This window comes from Archocentrus centrarchus, chromosome 3, assembly GCF_007364275.1.
Source record: "Archocentrus centrarchus isolate MPI-CPG fArcCen1 chromosome 3, fArcCen1, whole genome shotgun sequence".
Taxonomy (NCBI): domain Eukaryota; kingdom Metazoa; phylum Chordata; class Actinopteri; order Cichliformes; family Cichlidae; genus Archocentrus; species Archocentrus centrarchus.
The window spans coordinates 36,268,878-36,285,740 of NC_044348.1; the positions used below are offsets into that span (position 1 = coordinate 36,268,878).

The following is a 16,863-nucleotide window of genomic DNA, read 5'->3' on the forward strand; positions in this document are numbered from 1 at the left end:
AAGACTTTAAATCTCACTCAAGTGAAAATCTGCGGGCTTTTCGGGTCTAAAAGCTTCATCAGTGTCTTATTCCCAAATAAATGGTCTGCCAAGAATTCACTACAGCATCATTAAAACTTCCAGATTTTATTCTTAAAAGCTAAAACAAACCAAAAAAACAAATAAACCCAGCCACAACAAATGGTGTATTATTGCACAAATGTACAGTACAGCGTGTGACTGAACAGATACATATATCCCTCGTGCATCTGGCCGTTGATCCATTTTCTTCTGCTTGCCCAATTCAAAGTCACGGGTGTGTGTGTGTGTGTGTGTGTGTGTGTGTGTGTGTGTGGGGGGGGGGCTATCCCAGCCATCATGTGATGAAGGCAGGGTAAAACTTAGACAAGTCACCCATCTATCGCTTGCTTTACAAACAGGAAACCCAGGTCAGAACCACGGTCAGCACCATGGACATCAGTTCCATAGTTTCATAGAAACTGGTGGCAGCATTTTGCTACAAATAGCCAAGCATTTAAGTATAAGACATTTTAAATGGCTGCAGTGATTAAAGCAGAATAATTACATGTGGTTGAGCGACTAGCATAGGTGTACTTTCTGGCAGACTTAAAAGCAATTAACCATAAATGGGAAAAAAATCAGTCCAGTCGTGAACCTTCCCAGGAGTGGCCAGGCTACCAAAATTAGTCCAAGAATATATGGATAACCTGTCCAGGAGGTCAGAAAACCCAGAAGATCTACCCCAACATTAATAAGTTAGGGCTGGATCAGGTGATCTGGAAACATCCCTTAGTTATGCTGCAACAGGCCTCGGCTGCTGGGGGCTGCCCATGATGCGCTGAATATTTCTTTTCAATCACTTATTTTCACTCTGTTTGTACACCACTCTGCATCTAATCATTAGTTATTATTAATCTCTGGCTCTCTTCCACAGCATGTCTGTTACTCCGTCTCCTTCCCCTCACCCCCAACCAGCTGGTTTTGCCAGCTGGGTTTGAGGTTTCTTCCCGTTTAAAAGGAATCCATCCACCGTCACCACGTGCTTGCTCACAGGGGCCATTTTGACTGTTGGGTTTTCTCTGTAATCATTGTATGATCTTTCTCTTACAGTATAAAACACCTTGAGATGACTGTTGTGATTTGGTGCTATATAAATAAAACTGAGTTGAATAAAACAACTGCAGGCCTCAGTGGTCACAATTCAACAATTTAAAAAAACTAAAAAAAAAAAAGAGTCTAGACCAAAATTCAAGTCGATTCAACTCAGTTATTTTTTTATGTCACCAGTTCACATCGAAAAGGCACTTTTTATTGTAAAGTGAAGATCATATTAGATAGAAATACAAACAATCCATTGAAACCCCCCCTATCCCCCATGAGCAAGTACTTGGCAAAAGTAGAAAGGAACAATTTTTCTCAGGAAGAAACCTCAAGCCAGGCTGAGGGAGGGACTGCCATCCACGGAGAAGAGTTGGGCTGATGGCAAAGAGAGACAGAGGGAGACGGGAAAAAAGACACACTATGGGTGAAAAAGGCAGAGTTAAACTATTCCAAGTTATTAAATAGAGTCTAAGTAAATAAACATGCTGAGAGTGAAAAGAAAGGAGTGAAAGAGAAATGTTGAGTGCTTGACGGCAAGCCCCCTCCCCCAGCAGCCTATGCCTATTGCAGCATAACTACACTGTACACCCAAACAAGTTCAGAGTACTCAAAACTTATTTGGAAACCCATTACCTCACAATATTTGAGTCAACTTACTTAATTTTGTTAAGTAAGTTACATGTTAAAATGTAAAAACTTTTATTGTCATGAAATTCTTTAATCAAAAACATTTTTGGTCATTTTTCATATTTCTAAGTGCTCTAGCTATCTGTCTTAGATGACATGAAGAAACAAATGTATTCAGATTTTCATTTTCCAAAAACTTACAGATCAGCCCTGCCTCAGAAATCAGGGGGAAATCATTGACACAAAGGAAAACCTGCACATACACAGCACAAGAAAGCACCTCTGCACTCACAAGCAGGACTCCAGACAAAGTAAAACAACTCTTGATGGCTATGGGTAAATGTGGATGATTGTGTAGGAGTGCACGAGAGGCTGTGTGTGTGTGTGACAGAGAACATGAGGTCTGGTTGTGTCAAATACATTGAGACTGAAAAAACATAAGACTTGATAAAAAAAACAAAAAAACAGAAAACTTACCAAAATAAGAAATAAATTAAACAATATCTCACAAATTGATCTCCCTTCTTTATCCGTTTCTTTTGGAAACTGTGCAAATTTGAGCCAACTACATATTTGGAGAGCAGGAAATATTAATAAACTTATGTATCAAATGTAAACTGTTTGATTAAAGTCCAATGATGCATTCAGCATACTGTCAAGTCATGGAACTTGAAACCACAAACATATTTGCAGGTGTACATGCATGCAAACAACAAACAGAACAGTTGCACGAAACATTACTTACTCTGTTAGAAACAGTTCATTATTTAGACTGAGAAGTCACGGTTTCAGTTCTTTGCCATCCAGACCCATCAGGATCTTCTGAATGAAGGTCAAAGTGTGAACAGGTTCCCTCGGGCAGTCCAAATGCAACGTGTCAATCCAAACAACAATGTAAATGCATCGGTCCACATGGGGATTTCACTTTTTACATGATCATCTTCCACCACCGTTGCAGTGCTTGCAGGAGTGATGTTAACTGGACTTGTACAACACACGTTCACCGCTGTTACAAGCACAACAGGAGTGTTGATGATCATCTGTCTTCTCCGGCTGAAAAAGGCACAAAGGAGAGGGTCCAACTGTAAGTTTGCCCTGGAGGCAGATATTACATATGAGCATTTCACAGGTAATTCAAACCTGTAACTACAGCATATTGACAGATAAAGTAAATGGTGGGCATCGTCACTAGTCTGTACCAGACGTAGATTTGAACTGATACTCGGTGCCTTAAATGTTTGTCCTAAATGTCACGCAGCCATCTGTCACCAGATTGAGCTGCAGTCCTGACACCATTACAGAAAAATGTCATAACTCTGTTACTCTTTGCCTGATATTTTTTTTAGGTCTAATATTGTTAGTTATTTTTGAAGTTCTACAACGTAACCTGAAGCACACCTTCCCCATCATTTCCTTCCCTGCATTTCAAACTACTTCCCCTAAGTTTGTACAAAGAAACAAAAAAACTAGAGGGACAAATGTTAACTCAATAATAATACAAAAAAAACACCCAGGTTGGCATCTAACTCATACTGAATGTATGTTGTGTGGTGTGTATGCATACTCATACACACCTACAGGCAAATACTCTAATTCCATGTACACCCACCTACACTCCCTACACACAGGGTTCAGTAGATTGTTGGAAATACTCACTTTTCTGCAAAACTGTAGATACTTACATTCTATGTCTTCAGGAAGTGTGGGTCCCCTTCACACAGGTACACAGGGTGGGCACGAAGGACCGCCAAACATTTCACGCAAACATCTGGAAACTGCTGGAAAGAAAGGCAAAAAGTAAAATGAGGAAAAGCTTTCATGCTTTTGGACACAGTGACTGACGTGGCTGTGCCGCGCTGAAGCCTTATTTTGCTAGTGGAGCAAAAAAAAGAGCCTAAGCCAAAACCACATGTATGTCACAGGAAAATGAGCTCAACATTTTCTAAAAGACATCAATGACAGTAAATTGTTGTTCTGTGTCTATAACTGAATGTGAGTTAAAGCAAGTCAGCATGTTTTGGGAGATTATATTGTACACAATATTTATTTTGATGATGACGCTGACACATTTAGACACAGCTGTCCTTAGGAGCTTCATTAGAATAAAGTCATCTGATATCTCACCTGGATCTCATCACGCAGTGTGCCCGATATCTTTCCCGTGCGTGCTGCCTTTTTTCTGTACCGCTACAAAGCCGACAGTCTAGGTGTGCGTTTGTCATAATCAGCATAACACTGGTTACACAGGCTGACATTTGGGATACCGTGGACTTCAGCACAAACCTAAACAAAGCCAGAGACACACAAGGCAAAAGGACAACAGTGGAACAATCATCTGATTAAGAGGCATTATTGTTCATTTAAAAAAAAAAAAAAGTGAGGGAGGCTGGATGAAACCAAAGAGAAACACTACAGACCGCCTAAATACTGATCCTGAACAGTCCATAAGGGCAACTGCATTATTATTGGAAATAAATATATAAATATTAAAAGATCGAGTCAGTAGAGACAAGAGAAATAGAAAACATGGGTAAAGAGGAACAAAAAAAGTTGAGTGTATGTTTCACCTGTGATTGGATCTGAAGGCCCGGCTGCAGGAAGTCTTTCACCAATGGATGTGCCTGAATGATCTGGTGATGGAGGGCAAAGGTCATCTGCATGAAGTTTTCTATTAACTTCAGGTTTCAGTCACTCTTTTGAACTTCATGTTTCATCTGCAGTCTCATTTCTTCCACACTGCTCTGGTTTTATTCTTGGGGAAAGTTGGGAAGAAAGTTCACTTCAGCTCGTCCGGCTCTTTTGATTTTGAAGCGGGGATGTGCTTTGTTAGGGTGCCTCGTGCTTCTTCTGCCTGAATTGCACAGACATTAAAGACAGGAATTTAGTTAGCCTAGATGCCAAATTTGTGTGTGCATTTGAAACAATTAAAACAAACTTAAACTACAGACTAATTACTTTCAAACAAAGATTGTGTTCTTACTTGTGGATTGTCCAGTTTGAAATACTGCTTAAATTCCAGTAGAGAAGTCAGTGTTGTCTGCAATGATTTGATCCTGTGGGAACAGATTAAACAAGGAATATTAAACTAGCCAAGTACACAATTAACAGTCAACATTTATTAGGGCTACCTTTCAAGTGCTAATGCGTCTCACCAATAAGACGATGACCCTGGTGCCCTTTAGGTTTACATGTGCTCATAAATCAGACCAAAAAAAACAAAGACAAAAAGAGTTTCATTTAGTCAGTGACAGTAAACTGGCTCATTTTCTCAGACACAGCTGCACCACAGCTGTCTTGCCAACCACAGTAGTCCACAAATAATGACAATAATGTATATCTTTACCAAGACATCTTCTTGGTCAACATTAAACAACGAGGCAAATTAAGCCCATGTTGGTTTATTTAATAATAATAATAATCCCCCCAAAAAATCGCCTTGTTACTTATCTTAGTACAGTGTGTCATTTGTGTTTCTACAAGGTCACGTGTCACTCAAACGTAAGTACACATACGAGTGTACGCACACTTGTAAGGACACTCCCACCATCGGACAGAGAGCGAGGGTCTGCAAATATGTTGTACATAACTGTAATCAAAATATAAGGTTCTGATGTTTGTTTGCCTTTGTAGGTCGCAGGGAAACGGCGTGTTATATTATGAGACTGCAGTACAACTCTCACAATATAACACGCAGCTACATAGCTACAGAGGCCTTGATAAACCGAGCGTGTGCGTGCACTGTCGGTAAGTGTCACTACCAAATTCAAAGGGCGGCAAACAGCGTGCTGGACCGTTTGAATCTCCCCTCAAACTCTGCTGATGTGGCAGAAAATCACAACTGTTTATCTCTTAGTGCACTGACAACAAATGCTACAAGCCCGTCACCTAACACTTAAACGCCAGATAAAACTAGAAAATGAGACGAATGAGACACCGACTGTAAAGAGTGGACTACAACATACTGGCAAATGTAAAAACGGTGCAATGACGAAATACTTCTATAATAATGAATTACAATAGTCCACCCTAGAAGTAATAAATGCATGAATGAGCTTTTCAGCATCACTCTGAGAAAGGATGTTTCTAATTTTAGAAATATTGCACAAATGCAAAAAAGCAGTCCTACATATTTGTTTAATATGTGCATTGAAGGACATATCCTGGTCAAAAATGACTCCAAGATTTCTCACAGTGTTACTGGAGGCCAAAGTAATGCCATCCAGAGTAAGTATCTGGTTAGACACCATGTTTCTAAGATTTGTGGGGCCGAGAACAAGAACTTCAGTTTTATCTGAATTTAGAAGCAGGAAATTAGAGGTCATCCAGGCCTTAATGTCTTTAAGACATTCTTGCAGTTTAACTAATTGATGTGTGTCATCTGGCTTCATTGATAGGTAAAGCTGAGTTTCACCTGCATAACAATGAAAATTGATGCAATGCTTTCTAATAATACTGCCTAAGGGAAGCATGTACAATGTAAATAAAATTGGTCCTAGCACAGAACCCTGTGGAACTCCATAATTAACCTTAGTGTGTGAAGAAGACTCCCTATTTACATGAACAAATTGGAGTCTATTAGATAAATATGACTCAAACCACTGCAGTGCAGTACCTTTAATACCTATAGTATGCTCTAATCTCTGTAATAAAATGTTATGATCAACAGTATCAAAGCTGCACTGAGGTCCAACAGGACAAGAACAGAGATGAGTCCACTGTCAGAGGCTGTAAGAAGATCATTGGTAACCTTCACTAATGCTGTTTCTGTACTGTAATGAATTCTGAAACCTGACTGAAACTCTTCAAATAAACCGTTCCTCTGCAGATGATCAGTTAGCTGTTTTACAACTACTCTTTCAAGAATCTTTGAGAGAAAAGGAAGGTTGGAGATTGGCCTATAATTAACTAAGACAGCTGGGTCACTGATGGCTTTATAAGTAGCGCTTTAATTACAGCCACCTTGAAGGCCTGTGGTACACAGCCAACCAATAAAGACTGATTGATCATTTTTAAGATAGAAGCATCAATATATGGAAAGACTTGTTTGAACAGTCTAGTAGGAATGGGATCTAATAAACATGTTGCTGGTTTGGAGGAAGTAACTATTGAAGTTAACTCTGAAAGATCAACTGGAGCCAAAGAGTCAAAACAAATACCAGCAGTGCTGAAAGCAGCCGAACATGAAGATCAAGATTTGAGATGGTTAAGGATGCTAAAGGAGGCCGAGCAGTAACTAAACATGTGACAGCCAAAAAGTGCAGGAGAGACAGGAGAAGAAGCTATGCTGCTAGCGAGTCGGTTAAGAGCTAAGCTACTAGCTGCGCTAAGCCAGCGCATTTCTAAAAATAAATAAAGTGAATAATGTGAATACAGGTGATTCAGCAAAGAGTGTGCTCTAGATAAAGGAGGTGAAGATTACACCGAAATATGTTGTTATCCAGAAATAGTGGGCTATTCAGATTTAACAGCTAACAGACAGCAAAACACGACTGCTCCCGAACAGGAGCAGGAAGTGATAGAATACCGCAGTGAGAGCCAACACCAAGTGACAGAAATGACTGCTAGCCTTCGGCCAGCGCCACGCAGGAAGAGTAAACGCGGAAGGAGAGTAAAAACACCTTCATCCTACCAGCAGCAGACGGTCCGATCTCTCCCTCCGAAGGTGGACGTCGATGTGAGAGCAGATTTCCGTTCGTTGCGCAGTTACACTCGTGTTTCCTTTGAGATGTTTGTGACGGTGCAGAGAGAAAAGTTCGTTTATTTCTGAACAATACGTGCGGTACACTGACGGTGTAGAGAAGAGAGAGAGAAAAAAACAGTTCTTACTCTGTAGTATAGTACAATGCAAAAAAAAAGGAATAGGCGCCCCCTTGAGGTGATACCTACTCATGTCTAGGAACCCATCCGTATACTGACTGTTACATATGCCCCCCTGGTAAATAAAGGCTGTCCTCAGCCGCACACGACTATAGACACCAGTACAGAAGTTAACAAAGCAACACATAGCTGTAAAACTGCAGGCACACATGGGGCAGGTATCAAATCACACCTGTACACATATCAGTGGATAACCATATAGCCAGCTTGGGTTCCAAAAACAAACATAAAATGAGTGTAGAAATCTTCTTCGTTTTATGAACACAATCCCTCCAAAAGACAATCAAGGGATAAACAAAAGTCTTCCTATGTAACTATGGGCGACAACAAAACCACCATCATCCCAAATAATCAAAAGCTTTTGTGTGCACGTTTGTTTTGTTTAGTAACCACAAAATTTTCAACATAACATATCTAACTGAAAATAACATGCACATATCAACCTGAACAAATATAACTTTACACTCTGTCAAGCCTGTCAGTATGATAGATATTTGTCCATTTATGATCTGACCAACCAGTCGTGATCCTGGGATGACGCCGGGCTCTCAGATTGTAACGGCCAGCACTACCTGAAGCTTGGCCAGACTCAGTCTCATCAGCATGGGTCTCACCGGCGCTGAGAGGCACCTGTGAGTGTTGAATGTCATATGGCACATCACAAAACACATCACCTGGAGGGAGGTCAAGGACGGCGTCACTCTGAAGAGAACCGTCCTCAAAGTCATTGTCCATGTGATCCACTTGTGCAGCCGCACCGGCAGTCTTCTTGCAGTTGGCAGAGTCCCAAGTATGGAAAGGCTGCATGTTCACGACATGGAAAACCCCAGCATCGGCTCCAGTTTCAACATCTATCAGTCTGTAGTTCACGTCGCTTAGTTTCTGACTGACACGAAAAGGGCCTTTGAACAGCGGTGCCAGTTTAGCTGTAAAATTGGCCAAAGCATCCGACCTTGGATGAGACTTCACTCGAACAAGATCACCAATCCCAAAGGCAGAATGGCGGCGTCTCAAGTCGTAGTAGTGTTTCTGTCTTCTATGGCTGAGGTCCAACGCAGCCCTGGCGTGGTGATGAGCATCCCTGAGAGTGGCTCTCAGAGTCTCCGGATACTGCACGTCTGGGTCATCCAGTCCATCACAGCTTGGCTGAGTGATCAGATCGAGAGGCGTGTCCAGCTCACGACCATACAACATCATGGATGGGCTAAGACCTGTGCTGTCATGCGGGGCTGTGCGAAGTGCAAAACAGATTTGTGGTAGAAACCGGTCCCAAGCAGTGTGTTTGTCACTCACATAGGCACGGATAGCTGTTTTGAGTGTTCTGTTCACGCGCTCTGTCGCGTTTGTTTGTGGGTGATAGGCTGTAGTAAGCCTGTGTGTTGAGCCTAGAGCTGACACAGTGTGTTCAAACAGCTCACTAACAAAAGGAGAGCCTCTATCTGAAATGAGGTAGGTGGGGCTACCATGTCTAGCAAATATTTCACTTAAGAACTTGGTAGCTGCGACCTGAGCTGTGGCTTCTCTAACTGCACACACCTCAATCCACTTTGAAAAATAGTCCACAAAAACTAGCAAATAAGCATTTCCCGATTGAGTACGGGGCAAGGGACCCACAAAGTCCACCCCTGTGTATTCCCAAGGTTTTTGGGGCATGATAGGGACCATGAGACCAGCTTGTTTCTGTTGACTTGGTTTTGTGAGTTGGCAGACTGAGCAAGAAGTGACATAACGTTTGACATCACCTGCCATGCCAGGCCAAAAGAACCTGTGTTGTAGTCTCATTAGTGTTTTGGAAACACCAAGATGGCCAGCAGTGGGGTGGTCATGGTAATAGCTCAGCAGGGTTCCACGAAGAGATGTTGGGGCAAAAAGTTTAAGTTCCTTTAATGGGTGTAAACTGCACACAGCCTTTCGGTCTCTGTAGTACAGCAAACTGTCGTAGACAGTATACTGTTCTTGGCATTTACTGTCCATTTGAGCTGATGAGTCTGATTCAATGTCTCTGAGGATCTGACCGGTCACAGGGTCATCCATTTGTAGCTGCCTCATGTGCGAACGATCCGACAATAACACTGGGGGCAGGGAACGGAGGTCCAAACTGCCTAGAACAGCGTGTTCTGGCAGGATATCAGTAGGACTGTCACTTGGATTTGACAGGGGATTCCTGGAAAGAGCATCAGGAACTGCATTGTGTTGTCCTGGCTTGTGGACAATTGAAAAGTCAAAGTCTTGTAGTCTCAAAGACCATCTAGCCAGCCGGCCAGAGGGGTTTGGACGGGACATAAGCCACCTAAGGCTGCTGTGGTCTGTGAAAACAGTCACGTGAAGGCCCTCAACATATGGCCTGAAGTGCTCCAGAGCCCAGATGACGGCCAAACATTCTTTTTCAGGGGTTGAGTACGGTCTTTCAGCCTTGTGTAGAGAACGACTCGCATACGAGACCACAATATCTCGGCCTTCTTCATCTTTTTGCATCAAAGCAGCACCCAGTCCTAGATCACAGGCATCAACATGAACGTAGAAGGGTCTGGCAAAGTCTGGAAATCTTAACACAGGAGCTGACGTGACTCGGTCTTTCAAAACATTCATGGCTTGCTGACATTTGTCGTCCCAGTGAAAAACAGTGTCCTTCTGTATGAGCTTATGGAGTGGGTCAGCATGCCGCGCATAATCCTGGACAAAGCGCCGATAGTAGCCCGTGAGTCCCAGGAACTGTCTGACCTGTTTCACTGTAGATGGCGACTGAAAATTGACAGCTTTGATTTTATCATGGTCAGGTTTTATGCCTGCCGGTGTGATGCGATAACCCAGAAATGTGAACTCACTCAGACAGAACTGGCACTTTTTCAGTTTTAAAGTGAGGCCAGCTGCTTCGAGTCTGTTCAGGACCTCCCCCAAATCTTTCAAGTGCTGCTCGAATGTGGGAGATGCCACCACGATGTCATCAAGGTACACCGCGCATGTTTTGTAGATCAGGCCCGCTAACACTGAATTCATGAGCCTTTGAAATGTTGCTGGCGCATTGCATAAGCCGAATGGCAGCACCCGGAACTGGTAAAGGCCACAGTGAGACACAAAAGCTGTTTTTGGTCGGGAGTCCTCTGAAACAGCAACTTGCCAATATCCTCGAGCCAGATCCAGGGTGGAGATGTACTTTCCTCTTGCCAGAAAGTCGAGGGATTCGTCAATACGTGGTAATGGATAGGAGTCCTTTTGTGTGACTTGGTTTAAACCCCTATAATCCACACAGAATCTTGGATCAGAACCAGGTCTATTCACAACCACCACTGGAGCAGCCCATGGACTGGTGGAGGGTTCGATTATGTTGTCCTCTAGCATTTGTCGCACTTGATCCTCTATCAAACGCTTTTTGGTTGGTGATGAGCGATAGGGTGGAAGATTTATGGGCTTGGCGGTTCCGGTATCGATCACATGTTCTGACATTGCAGTGTGTCCAAGGCGGCCATCAAAAGTGGAGCTGTGGTGAGAAAGAAGATCATACAGATCTGATTTTTGTGCCTCCTCCAGGCTTGCCTCAGCCACTTTTGACTCTATGGTGTCTGACAAAATAGTTAGAGACATAATAGTCTGTCTAACAGGAAACATTTCAAGGTTGTGTTCCTCATTTTCATCCATGGCAGGACATGGACTGTCATCAATAAAAACTGTTCTTGTTGGTATATGTATGGTTACTGAGGCTCTCATCATAAAGTCCATCCCTAATATGAAAGGGGAAGACAGGTTATGGATGATGGCGAAGCATTGATAAAAACGCTTGTTCATAAAGCCGATACTCAGCCAAACCACTCCATCTGGAAGGCAAGGGGCGTTGTCCGCTAGGTTCACTGGTGGCCCCTGCCACTGATGTATTTTCTCTGGGCAAACCCCATTTGCATTAATGAGATCTGCACGTACAGCCGAAAGTGAAGCGCCTGTGTCCAGAGTCGCCTCGATGCAGGTTCCATTAAAGTTCAGTTTAGTCTCAAATGGAGTGTTCCAGGTAGAAGTAGAATCGTTGTCCTCCACATGACCAAGGACGTGGAATTCATTCGCAGGAGGGTGAGGCTCGGTGTCATGGCCGGGGAGGAAACGGGCAAGGAAGGGCAAAAACGCAGGACTCCAGAGGTAACTTAAAAGGGCGTTTATTCCACCGGGGAAACACAAAAATACAAAAACCTTGGAAGGGAGGCACAGGGAGACGAAGGGCAGGCGCAGGGAACACAGGAACACAGGAACACACGGACACACAACGTCAACGACGCGACAAGAAACACATGGAAACTGAGGGCTTAAATACACACTGGGTAATCAGGGCAAGAGGAAACAGCAGGGAACAACAGGTGAGGCAAATGAAACTAATTACACAGGGGAAGCAAAGCTGAACACAAAGCACAGGAAAACCAGACTGTCAAAATAAACAGGAAGTGACAAACCAAGGAACATACTGACTAAACACGGGGAACAGGCACAGACTCAGGACAGAGACGCAGACATATCACAACACTAGGAAACACAAGACAAACATACTGGGAGGAGAAGCTCAGGAAATAAACTAAACACAAAACGCTGGGCAAACGGCCCAGGACGTGACAGTACCCCCCCCTTAAAGGCCGGCTCCCGACGGCCAAAACCAGAAAACAAAACCAGACAAGGGCGGGAGGCGGGGGACCAGGAGGGAGGGCCCGAAACAAAAACAAAGACAGGGAGCAAAACAGAAATCACAGGGCGTGAACAAAACAAATCAAACCCGTACAGGAAGAAAACAAAAACACAGGACCAGAACAAAAGGCGACGGCACAAGGCCGGAGACAGTCCAACAGGGGGCATCAAAATGAGGCAGAGCAGAGGCAACACAGTCCAAACAAGAACAAAACACGGGGACGAGAAGCAAAAAAAAACAACCGGATGAAACAAAAAGCGACGGCACAAGGCCGGAGAGCTCCAATGTCCAAAACAGGGGGTCGAAACAAGGAACAGTCCAGGAGCTATGACAAAACAAAAAACAGCAGGGGAAAAAACAGTCCACAGTTCAGGGGAGTCAGTGGGAAATCCAAAAACAAAAAACACCCAGTTCAGGAGGCCGCAGAGGCCAAGGGGCCACAAAGCAAAGTCCCAACGAGGGAGGCCGACCGCGCTCCCAGCGGCGGCGGCGGCGAGGACGAGAAGGAGTCACTGGAGGCCGACCGCGCTCCCAGCGGCGGCGGCGACGACGAGGAGGAGTCACTGGAGGCCGACCGCGCTCCCAGCAGCGGCGGCGACGACGAGGAGGAGTCACTGGAGGCTGACCGCGCTCCCAGCGGCGGCGGCGGAGACGAGGAGAAGACACTGGAGGCCGACCGCGCTCCCAGCGGCGGCGGCGGCGACGACGAAGACACACCAGAGCCGCAACATGCCCGGACTCCCCTGAGCCCAGGGCGGTCAAGGACACAGGAAACTCGGAAGGTCCGAACCGAGCGGGACCCCCTGGCGGCTCGGACTGAGCGGGACCCCCTGGCGGCTCGGACTGAGCGGAACACTCCGAAGACTCCGGAGGCTCGGACTGAGCGGGACCCCCTGGCGGCTCGGACTGAGCGGAACACTCCGAAGGCTCGGACTGAGCGGGACCCCCTGGCGGCTCGGACTGAGCGGAACACTCTGAGGACTCTGGCGGCTCGGACTGAGCGGAGACCCCCACCGGCTCGGACTGAGCGGGGCCCTCTGGCGCGGGGCGCTCGGACTGAGCGGGACCCCCTGGTGGCTCGGACTGAGCAGGACTCTCCGGATGCTCGAACACTGGATGCGCAGGCTGGGGCTGCTTTGCAAGGCATAGTGCGGGTGAGTCTGATGGTGAGGATGATGGCGACATGGGAGTTAACTGGGACTCTGACTCAGAGGCCAGAGACTCAACAGCAGTCGACGGGAGAGACCGGGGCTGAGACAAAGAAGCTGAGTGCGTGGGAGCTGACCCTGGGGAAGCTGAGTGCGTGGGAGCTGACCCTGGGGAAGCTGAGTGCGTGGGAGCTGACCCTGGGGAAGCTGAGTGCGTGGGAGCTGACCCTGGGGAAGCTGAGTGCGTGGGAGCTGACCCTGGGGAAGCTGAGTGCGTGGGAGCTGACCCTGGGGAAGCTGAGTGCGTGGGAGCTGACCCTGGGGAAGCTGAGTGCGTGGGAGCTGACCCTGGGGAAGCTGAGTGCGTGGGAGCTGACCCTGGGGAAGCTGAGTGCGTGGAAGCAGGCCGGGAGACGACTGGCTGCGTGGAAGCAGGCCGGGAGACGACTGGCTGCGTGGAAGCAGGCCGGGAGACGACTGGCTGCGTGGAAGCAGGCCGGGAGACGACTGGCTGCGTGGAAGCAGGCCGGGAGACGACTGGCTGCGTGGAAGCAGGCCGGGAGACGACTGGCTGCGTGGAAGCAGGCCGGGAGACGACTGGCTGCGTGGAAGCAGGCCGGGAGACGACTGGCTGCGTGGAAGCAGGCCGGGAGACGACTGGCTGCGTGGAAGCAGGCCGGGAGACGACTGGCTGCGTGGAAGCAGGCCGGGAGACGACTGGCTGCGTGGAAGCAGGCCGGGAGACGACTGGCTGCGTGGAAGCAGGCCGGGAGCCAGAGAGAGTGGGCTGTGAGCTAGGGAGATCTGGCTGCGTGGAAACAGACCGCGAGCGAGAGAGAGCAGACTGCGTGGAAGCAGACCGAGAGCTATGGAGATCTGGCTGCGTGGAAACAGACCGAGAGCTAGGGAGATCTGGCTGCGTGGAAACAGACCGAGAGCTAGGGAGATCTGGCTGCGTGGAAACAGACCGAGAGCTAGGGAGATCTGGCTGCGTGGAAACAGACCGAGAGCTAGGGAGATCTGGCTGCGTGGAAACAGACCGAGAGCTAGAGAGATCTGGCTGCGTGGAAGCAGACCGAGAGCTAGCTGACACTGGGGCCTGAGAGGGAGCTGACTGAGAGGGCACTGAAACAGCTGACACTGGGGACCGAGGAAGAGCGACTGGAGCTAGAGCTGACTGAAGGCGAGGAAGAGCGACTGGAGCTAGAGCTGACTGAAGGCGAGGAAGAGCGACTGGAGCTAGAGCTGACTGAAGGCGAGGGAGAGCGACTGGAGCTAGAGCTGACTGAAGGCGAGGGAGAGCGACTGGAGCTAGAGCTGACTGAAGGCGAGGGAGAGCGACTGGAGCTAGAGCTGACTGAAGGCGAGGGAGAGCGACTGGAGCTAGAGCTGACTGAAGGCGAGGGAGAGCGACTGGAGCTAGAGCTGACTGAAGGCGAGGGAGAGCGACTGGAGCTAGAGCTGACTGAAGGCGAGGGAGAGCGACTGAGGCTGACTGAGACCCTGCTGCTGCAGCTAACGCAAAAAACTGATGCGAAGGCTTGGACCTGGCTGCCCCCACCCGCGGAACAGGTACGGGTGCAGAGGTCAGCCCGTCCGTGGCTGCCCCCACCCGCGGAACAGGTACGGGTGCAGAGGTCAGCCCGTCCGTGGCTGCCCCCACCCGCGGAACAGGTACGGGTGCAGAGGTCAGCCCGTCCGTGGCTGCCCCCACCCGCGGAACAGGTACGGGTGCAGGGGAAGCTGGAGCTAAGGGAGCTGGAGCAGGGTGAGCAGAGGGAGCTGGAGCTAACTGAGGGGTCTGGGACTGCGACTGAGGGGGAGCTGGAGCTACAGCTGACTGGGAACACTGCCACTGAGGGGGAGCTGGAGCTACAGCTGACTGGGAACACTGCCACTGAGGGGGAGCTGGAGCTACAGCTGACTGGGAACCCTGCCACTGAGAGGGAGCTGGAGCTACAGCTGACTGGGAACACTGCCACTGAGGGGGAGCTGGAGCTACAGCTGACTGGGAACACTGCCACTGAGGGGGAGCTGGAGCTACAGCTGACTGGGAACACTGCCACTGAGGGGGAGCTGGAGCTACAGCTGACTGGGAACCCTGCCACTGAGAGGGAGCTGGAGCTACAGCTGACTGGGAACACTGCCACTGAGGGGGGGCTGGAGCTACAGCTGACTGGGAACACTGCCACTGAGGGGGAGCTGGAGCTACAGCTGACTGGGAACACTGCGACTGAGGCGGAGCTGGAGCTACAGCTGACTGGGAACACTGGGAAGAAGCTAAGGGAACTGACAGGAGTGGCTGAGAGGCTGCAGCAGTGGTCTGTGGTGCTGGTTGTAGGTGAAGGGTGGTGATTACAAAGTCTTTCACTAACCCGTGCAAGGAGTCCAACAGCCAAGGGAAACTGGCAATCAGGTCTTGAAGCCTGGTGGTGATGACTTCCTGTTCCTCCTTGCACGGGTTAGATAACAAGTCCAAGCATAATCGGTCCACTCTTCGAATCAGAATTTTCCTGCTCTCCTCTGAGAGGGAGGAAGCAGCAGAGTACATGACGGGCTGAAGTTGCTCTTTCTGCTGCTGAGAGCTAAACTTCCACCCCACGGAAGCAGGCTGTAGACTCGGCTGTGCAGACGGCTGGGATAGCCGCGGCGTTATACCACGCGGCGCCGGAAAAAACTCCTCCCGCAGCTGCCGGGAATCCCTCCCCCTCCCTTGCTGCTCCGTCTGTGAGAGGGAAGAGGGGCGAGCGAACGGAGAGGCAGGTGAGGGAGCGGCCGGCGCCAAAAACAGTCCGCCCACGCGGCAGACCTGCGGTTCAGGCGGGGGCGGTGAGCGGCGTCGCCGGGAACCGTTCAAAAAAGCTGGTCCCCCCAGCGCCAGGCGAGTGCCGTTGTAGCGGCCGGAGCCTGCAGGGTCTTTAGTATGGTCGCGTCGTTCTGTCATGGCCGGGGAGGAAACGGGCAAGGAAGGGCAAAAACGCAGGACTCCAGAGGTAACTTAAAAGGGCGTTTATTCCACCGGGGGAAACACAAAAATACAAAAACCTTGGAAGGGAGGCACAGGGAGACGAAGGGCAGGCGCAGGGAACACAGGAACACAGGAACACACGGACACACAACGTCAACGACGCGACAAGGAACACATGGAAACTGAGGGCTTAAATACACACTGGGTAATCAGGGCAAGAGGAAACAGCAGGGAACAACAGGTGAGGCAAATGAAACTAATTACACAGGGGAAGCAAAGCTGAACACAAAGCACAGGAAAACCAGACTGTCAAAATAAACAGGAAGTGACAAACCAAGGAACATACTGACTAAACACGGGGAACAGGCACAGACTCAGGACAGAGACGCAGACATATCACAACACTAGGAAACACAAGACAAACATACTGGGAGGAGAAGCTCAGGAAATAAACTAAACACAAAACGCTGGGCAAACGGCCC

The 16,863-nt window shown here is 48.0% G+C and overlaps 1 long non-coding RNA gene across 4 annotated transcripts; it reads right to left on the minus strand.

Annotated features, from left to right (window-relative positions):
- Window positions 1-1,790: 1,790 nt before the first annotated feature.
- LOC115777079 (uncharacterized) lies at window positions 1,791-7,510 on the minus strand. Of its 4 annotated transcripts, none has more exons than XR_004019581.1 (6): window positions 4,881-4,991; window positions 4,709-4,781; window positions 4,296-4,579; window positions 3,853-4,011; window positions 3,411-3,506; window positions 1,791-2,781 (listed from the first exon to the last, which is right to left on the minus strand). It is a non-coding gene; the product is annotated as an uncharacterized LOC115777079 (long non-coding RNA). The 4 variants fall into 4 exon arrangements; XR_004019582.1 differs by having other exon boundaries at window positions 4,857-4,967; XR_004019579.1 differs by lacking the exon at window positions 4,881-4,991 and adding an exon at window positions 7,358-7,510 and having other exon boundaries at window positions 1,792-2,781.
- Window positions 7,511-16,863: the final 9,353 nt, after the last annotated feature.